Source organism: Notamacropus eugenii, chromosome 1, assembly GCF_028372415.1.
Source record: "Notamacropus eugenii isolate mMacEug1 chromosome 1, mMacEug1.pri_v2, whole genome shotgun sequence".
Taxonomy (NCBI): Eukaryota; Metazoa; Chordata; class Mammalia; order Diprotodontia; family Macropodidae; genus Notamacropus; species Notamacropus eugenii.
This window is the reverse complement of record NC_092872.1, coordinates 245,368,396-245,375,342: the sequence shown is the minus strand read 5'-3', so window position 1 is coordinate 245,375,342 and position 6,947 is coordinate 245,368,396. Positions and strand designations below refer to the sequence as shown.

Genomic DNA, 6,947 nt, shown 5'->3' with positions numbered 1-6,947 from the left:
ATGAAAAATCTTACTATTGTTAATCTGTATTTGTGATCAACCATGTTATGTAACTAGGTAAATGAGTTCTTAGGCTTGTCAATCTCTTGCCAATGATAAGAGTAGGTCCTTAAAGTACCTTATCATTTCAAGATAATATGATGATAACAAATACAGCTTCAAAAAGGAGAAATGAGACAAAGATGCAAAAGTTTTTTTTTTAATTTAATGGAGTAGTGAACTTTGAGAAAACAAGATTAAACTGTTAGAAATTTAATAACTAGGATACATATTCTATTGGCTTCTAAATGAAACTAAAAGGGAATATAAGCTTGATTATTTTTATAATAAGTTCTCAAAATTACATTAAGGTTTTTACATATAAAATAACAGTTGTAATTGAAAAGAATTTCAAATCTTGTTATTTTTTTCTTCCTAGTTTGAAGTCCCTGTCTAATAATGTTATTAATACTATAAGACAAAAGGATTCATTTTTCAAGGCAGACCCTGATGGACTTTTTAAGAGTTTTCTTTCAGTCTCTTGATGGCATTGTCCATATCAGATACAACATCTGCCTGAAGGTGGAAGGTGCATTCTTCTCTGGAGGCTCAGGCTTTTCCCCTACCATCTGAGGGTTTGTTGAAGTGTTTTAACCAAGGTTCCCTGATTCCAAACACCATACATTGAGGCTTCACCAAAGCATTTACTAAGTGCCTACAATGTGTCAACAAATATTTGTAGTTTGGTTTGGTTTTGTGTTATTTGTATTTCTGGGACAGAAGTCAAGTTATCTACTCCACCCCACCCCACCCCCATTCTGCAGTAAAGGAATACATGGGTCAGAGAAATGAAGTGAATTCCCCAATGTCACAGATGGGCCAGGACTCGGACCCAGGGCCCCCTACTCCAGAAAGTGGGGCTTTGAGATTTCTTTGCTCCAGTGGTCCTGATGAATATCTGGCCACTGGACCCAGATGACTCAGGAGAAGAAAGTGAGGTCGGGGACTTTGCACAGCCCTCCCTCGCTCAAATCAAAGTCAACTGCGAGTCCCGTCATCATCTCCCTGACGTCAGTGTCCTCTTTGAGAAGGAAGGACAAACACATGAATGAATAAATGCTGAATGAGTGAATGGAACAATGCTACATTTGTTTTTATCATCTTTATTTATAAATATTTATATCTTTAATTTACATTTACATACATGTGTACATACATATGTATATATATATATATATATATATATATATATATATATATATATATATATATATATATATATACATATATATTCTTAAAGCAATGCTATATGCTATGCCCTGACCATATCAAGAGAAAAGAAGATAGTCCCTGCTCCCTAAGGCTCACCGTCCAACAGGGGAGACCTCTCCTAGCATATCCCTAAGGCTCAGCCCACTGCCTGGCCCATAATGCGCAGGCGCTCGTTAATTTCCCCAGATGCTCCACCTCCTGGCGGTTTCTCAGCCTCTTTCTGAGTCTGGGCGGAGCCTTAACCCGGAAGGGGCGGGGCCTGGATCTGCTACCTAGAGCGTTGGTGATGGGGCGCCTGAGGGCGGGGCTAGGAAGGCATCGCCTGACCCGAGTTGTTGTTGAGGAGGGATGTGCTCTCCTGTCGGCTCTTCTTGTCTCGGGCTGAAAACCAGGCCCACCTTCCTGGAGAAGTGTGTAGACAAGCGGGAGGCAGCAACCCCAGGAGGCCCAGGGGCCAAAACCATGGGGGTCCTCAACTTGCTCCTGGCCCGCCCCCCGTTTGGCCGAAAAGAATCTAAACAGCGTCATTTAGTGGAGGCTCTGGGCCCCGATGGAATCTCGGTGATCTGGGCCGGTGGCTGAGGGTCCCAGAGAGCTGGCTGGGGCCTTGGGAAGACCCCATGGACGGGGGGGTTTGTGGGGAGGAGGCCTCATCCTCCATAAGAGGGGCCCCAGACCCGAAGGCCTGTAAGGCCCCTTCCACAGCCCCGCCTAGGACCCGCGTCCCCACGCTCTGCCACGCTCGTGGGGCCCACCCAGACCCTAGACGGAAGAGAGCCCGAGGTGGGCCCACCTGACTGTTGCCAGGCCCAGGGAGGCCTCCAGCCCACAGAGCGCTCGGTGCCAGCCTGCGGCCCAGGAGTCCCCACAGGTCTGTTTGGTTTTGTGGGCTGGTCGGCAGCCTCGGAGCCTTGTTGTGGAACCACCTAACGATCCCCCGACCTAGCGGAGGAGGGTGAGGCGGAGATGTCCCCAGGGGCAGAGGTGGAGGGATCTGAAACCCGGCCTTGAATCTCTTCCTGTAGGGAAGGACTTTCTCATTTGTTTTCGATTTTTGCACCCCTGACCCTGGCCCCTAGTGGGTGCTGAATAAATGTGGCCTTGAGAATCGTGGCTGGGGTTAGTTTTTATAGCCTTTTTATTTGTTGAAGAGATGTTTTGTGGCAGGGTAAGTAGAGAAAAGCTTGGTATTTGGAAAACTTGGGTTCCTATCTTGCCTCTGACGCACTGTGACAAGGCCTTTAACCGTTTAGCAACGTACACATTACAAAAAAGATGTTGACATTCGTAAGTGGAGGAAATTTCCATACAAGGATTTGCCGAAATGGATAAAAATCAGCGATCTGGAAAACGTTCCTGCTTTCCCCTACTCCCAAATACTTAAGAAGTATGTTTAATCTGTTGTGTTGAACTTCAGTATTAATTTTATAATAGATCATAAGAGCTCCAGATTTGGAATAAGAGACCTTTGTTGAAGACCTAGCCCTACTTTTTACAACCTGTTGAAGGAGCAGCATTGAAGAAGATGGGATAGATTGAAGGCTGTAAGAACAAGAAAGGCTAGGTCTCCCCTTGGGCAGAATGGTGGGAAATGCTAGATAATGCTAGGATACTTCCTGAGAATGAGGATGCCTAAGCAAGGCCTGCAAGTCTCTAGAGTCTTGGATTACTGTGAGTTAAAAGAAAATTTAGGAATATGAGTAGTTGGGTTGATATGTATGTGGAGCAAGGAACCAAACCTCAGAGCACCCGGGTGCTGGGAAGGGTAGAGGACGAAGTATACACAGGATCTTAGTCAGGGCTCCAGACCCCTGTCTGATGCTAAAACCCATTAGGTCCAGCTACTCTGTTATGGGGGAGGTGAGATAGTGGGAGTGAGCCAGATAAAGGAGCTTTCTGGACACCTTGAGAACAAAACCCCAGAATAGGAATGGGATATCCTTTTCCCTGAAATCTGTGACATTTGGTAATTAAAAGGGACTTTACCAGATGGGGGAGTCCATCAGATTAGTGAAGCTGATGCATTTTTTTCATTCCATTTCTCAGGGACTATGAAAGAAGAGGAAAATTAAATATATCCTGGAAAGATGATCAGTGGAATCCAGTAGCGAAGTACTCTGTGCCTCAGATTATCATCCCTTCTCCTGTAAAGACTCACATCTCTTTCCTTTTCTCATTGGAGGAATAAGAAGAAGAATGGGTTAAGTATGCATATTACACCAGCCTTGGAAAAATGGATGAAAAGGCTAGAATGAAGAAACCTCCAATTTGGCTTTCCTCAGTCATAACTGAGAAGTCATAGAGCCCTCCATCAAGCATTGCCATACCTCTCATTAAGAGTATTGAGCCGTGGTCTGTGCCAAAGAGGACAGAACCAGGGAGCCTACAGGGGACCCAAGGTCTTATAGGATTGTGACTTGGATATGTTTGAGACCCTCTCCTTGGCCTGTTGTGCCATACTTTTTTCCTTCCTGGGACAGGCCTAATACAGCAGACAAGGGCTTCAGCTACTCTTTGAAGTTTTTGTAAATAAATGCTAGATATAAGTGGACTCCAGGATGTAACAGGAACATGAGACTCAACTCCAGGAAGATGGAGGTCCCACAGGAAAGGCCAAAGTCATGTCTAATCCCAGTGGTATAAACACACCATTGTGCCTGATTCTCAACAGAGAAGCAATTTTAACAAATAAGTATATACCTGTGGGAAGGGGGTAAAGTGGGGGTGTTGCTAGTCAGTAAGTTCTGGCCTCTTTTCCCATACTCTCGTCTGAGTTGCCTCAATTTAACACCCACTTCCCACCATCATGTGGCTACTTGCAACAAAGACCTAGGTGCCATTGGTACCAGCTCCTTCTCTGAATAAGGAGATGCACTGCAGGGTTATAACTGATCACTTAAAGATCAGGGGGACAGGCATCTTGTACTGCATTTGGTTTGGGGAGCAGACACAAGACAGGATTCTACTTAATGAAGAAGTAACAGTTGCTTCTAGGAGTCCTCAGATCTTCTGTATGGGGTTTAGGTCTTTCAGAAAACAGAACCCTGACTTCAGTGGATCTTACCAGAATTTTAGTCTAAATCTAAGTCTCAATAAAAGTCAGGGGGTTCCATCAGACTGAGCTGAGATTGGATTCACACCTTCAGCATGTCTGGATCTTGAGAGATAGAAACCACAGATTGATGCTACTGGGAATATACCAAGTAGTGAAATATTTTAGATGTGGATTTGGTTATATTTGTGTAATTTGCTATTTTTCCATCCTTTATTACCAATGGGATATTAAAAAAAAAATAAAAAGCCAGCAGCCAAGAGTCTTGGGTTCTGGCACTAGCTTTGCTTTGGAAATGTTGACCATTCTGACCTGAGTTTCTTTATATGCAAGATAACTGTGTTAAAATGTATAATTCCAAAGGTCCACTCCTAAATTTCTGTGATTAGTTGAGTTATATATTTTCCCTACAGTCTACTCACTTGTTAACCCCCTATAACTTTGCTATGCCACGTACAACTCGACTGGAACTATTCTCATACGTCACAAAGAGCTCCTGATCACCAAATGCAGCAGCTTTTTTCTTGCAACATTTCACAGTTGACTATCTCCTCGAAATTTACTCCTTTTCTCAGTCCCATTACACTAAACTAGCTTATTTCTCTGGCTAATTCTTTGATTTGGTTCCCCTGTATCTCTTCCCCCAAGCCCCTCAAATATGGATGTTTCCCAAGGTTTAATCATTGACAGCTTCTCTTCTTGATGTGTACCACTTCCCTTGGAGATTTTAGGTCCCCTGAATTCAGATACCTCTTTTTGTGGGAATGACTATCTGAAGTCCATCTTCATCCTCTACTTTCCTGAGACCCATAGGCCTGTACCTCTTACTTACACAGTAGGTACTTTCACTTTAATGCCCTTCTTTCACCTTCAACTCAGCAGGTCTCATGCAGACCTTATTCATCTTCCTTCTGAATTCTCCCTTGTTTTTTTCAAAGACCTCTTTCACTGAGCCGTGAAACCTGTTATCTATATTTCTTGTCTTTTTCTGCCCCTAAATATTCAGTCGGGCACCAAGTTCTATTCATTTATCTTTCCTAATGCCTTTTTTATCTCTCCATCCATTCCCATTATCCTCACTCTTTTATGGGTCATGTTCTCCTCCTCTGCTCCTTCCCCCAAATTATCCTATGTCCAGAAATGCCACTTCAGTTCCATGTTTAAAACGCAACTCCCTAGTGTGTGCAGAGTGAATCCAAATTATTTTACTCCAGAATGCAAGGACTTCCATAATGAATTCTCCCAACTTTATTTCATACCTTTCCAGCCACAAAGTTCTGTGAATTTGTGGACTGTTGTTTTGTCCAATGTTCTATTTGAGCCGTTGTGCTTTTGATAAGTTTGCTATTTCACTTTCTTCTACCACCTTTTAACTGAATTTTCCTAATGACCACCAAGGACATATTAGAGGACATATTGAATTAATCTTGACATTTCCCTCTAAAAATTAAGCTAGAAGACAGGCCGATGATTTAATAAGATCAAGGGATAACTGATGGACAGTCCGTACTTTTGATTGATATCTGCACAGGGTTGAGATAATTACTAAGAAGATAACTAGTGCATTGTAAAGAAGGGCAAACTTAGGACAGAATGTGCTTGAGCTTTGCGGGCACACATGGATGAATTGCCATGTGTTCTTGAAGGAAGTATCAACATAGATGAGATTATAAATGGAATTCACTAAAGTATGAGATGTGCCTGTAAGTAATTTTCCAACCAAATTGTGCTCAATATCCCATGTGCATTTGTTTAAAAAACAAATCTTTTCCATTGTTTTTATTTTATATAGGTTTATCACATACTAATCTTGCATATCTACTTGATTACTTGAGATATGGTTATGTGGTACATGTGATCTGTTTAGTCCATTGACCTGTTTCTCTTTTTTACTATGCACATGATAGTTTTGATTACTTCTTTGTAATATATGTTAAAAGACTGGAAGAACAAGACCAATCACCTTATTGAGCATTTTTTAAGCATGCCCCTAGATATTCTGTTTTTCCATATATATTCTGTTATGATTTTATGGAGTCTATAAAAATTTTATTGTTATTGTGATTGATACATTGTTAGTATATACATTAATTTGGGGAGTATTATCATTTTTACTACTTTAATCTGACCCCTCCATGGACACTGAATGTTCCTCCAATGATGTAAGTCTTCTGTTTCTGTCATTATAACTTTTAGTTTTTGTACAACAGATCAGTCTAACAACATGTTCTGAACATTTTTTTTTTAAATATTATTTGATCCAGTAGTACTGTTGTTGGGAATATTCCCTATAAGATGTTACAAAAACAAAAGAAAAACTGAGAGGGGGGTTGCCAAGTGCTTAAAATTTCTCAGTGTTATTTTTAATTTTAAAAACTGGAAATAGTCTCATTGCCCAACAAATGAAAATAGTCAAGTACATTGTGATATATTAGTACAATGAGACAGTATTGTTTAGTAGATGGAGAAGGTTTGCCTTGAAATCAGGCAGACCTGGGTTCAAGTCCTACCTCTAAAACATTTGTACCTCTGTAAAACTATGTAATTCACTTAACCACTCAGTTCCTCCTCCTGGACAAGTCTCCAAGATTGCAAATTGTAAAATTATAAGAATACAATACACTTTACTTAGAACAGGAGAAGA

General features: G+C 41.5%; 1 long non-coding RNA gene across 1 annotated transcript; it reads left to right on the top strand.

Annotated features, from left to right (window-relative positions):
- Window positions 1-1,574: 1,574 nt before the first annotated feature.
- On the top strand, window positions 1,575-4,599 carry LOC140517293 (uncharacterized). Its single transcript, XR_011971535.1, has 2 exons — window positions 1,575-2,122; window positions 3,298-4,599. It is a non-coding gene; the product is annotated as an uncharacterized lncRNA (long non-coding RNA).
- The last annotated feature ends 2,348 nt before the right edge of the window (window positions 4,600-6,947 follow it).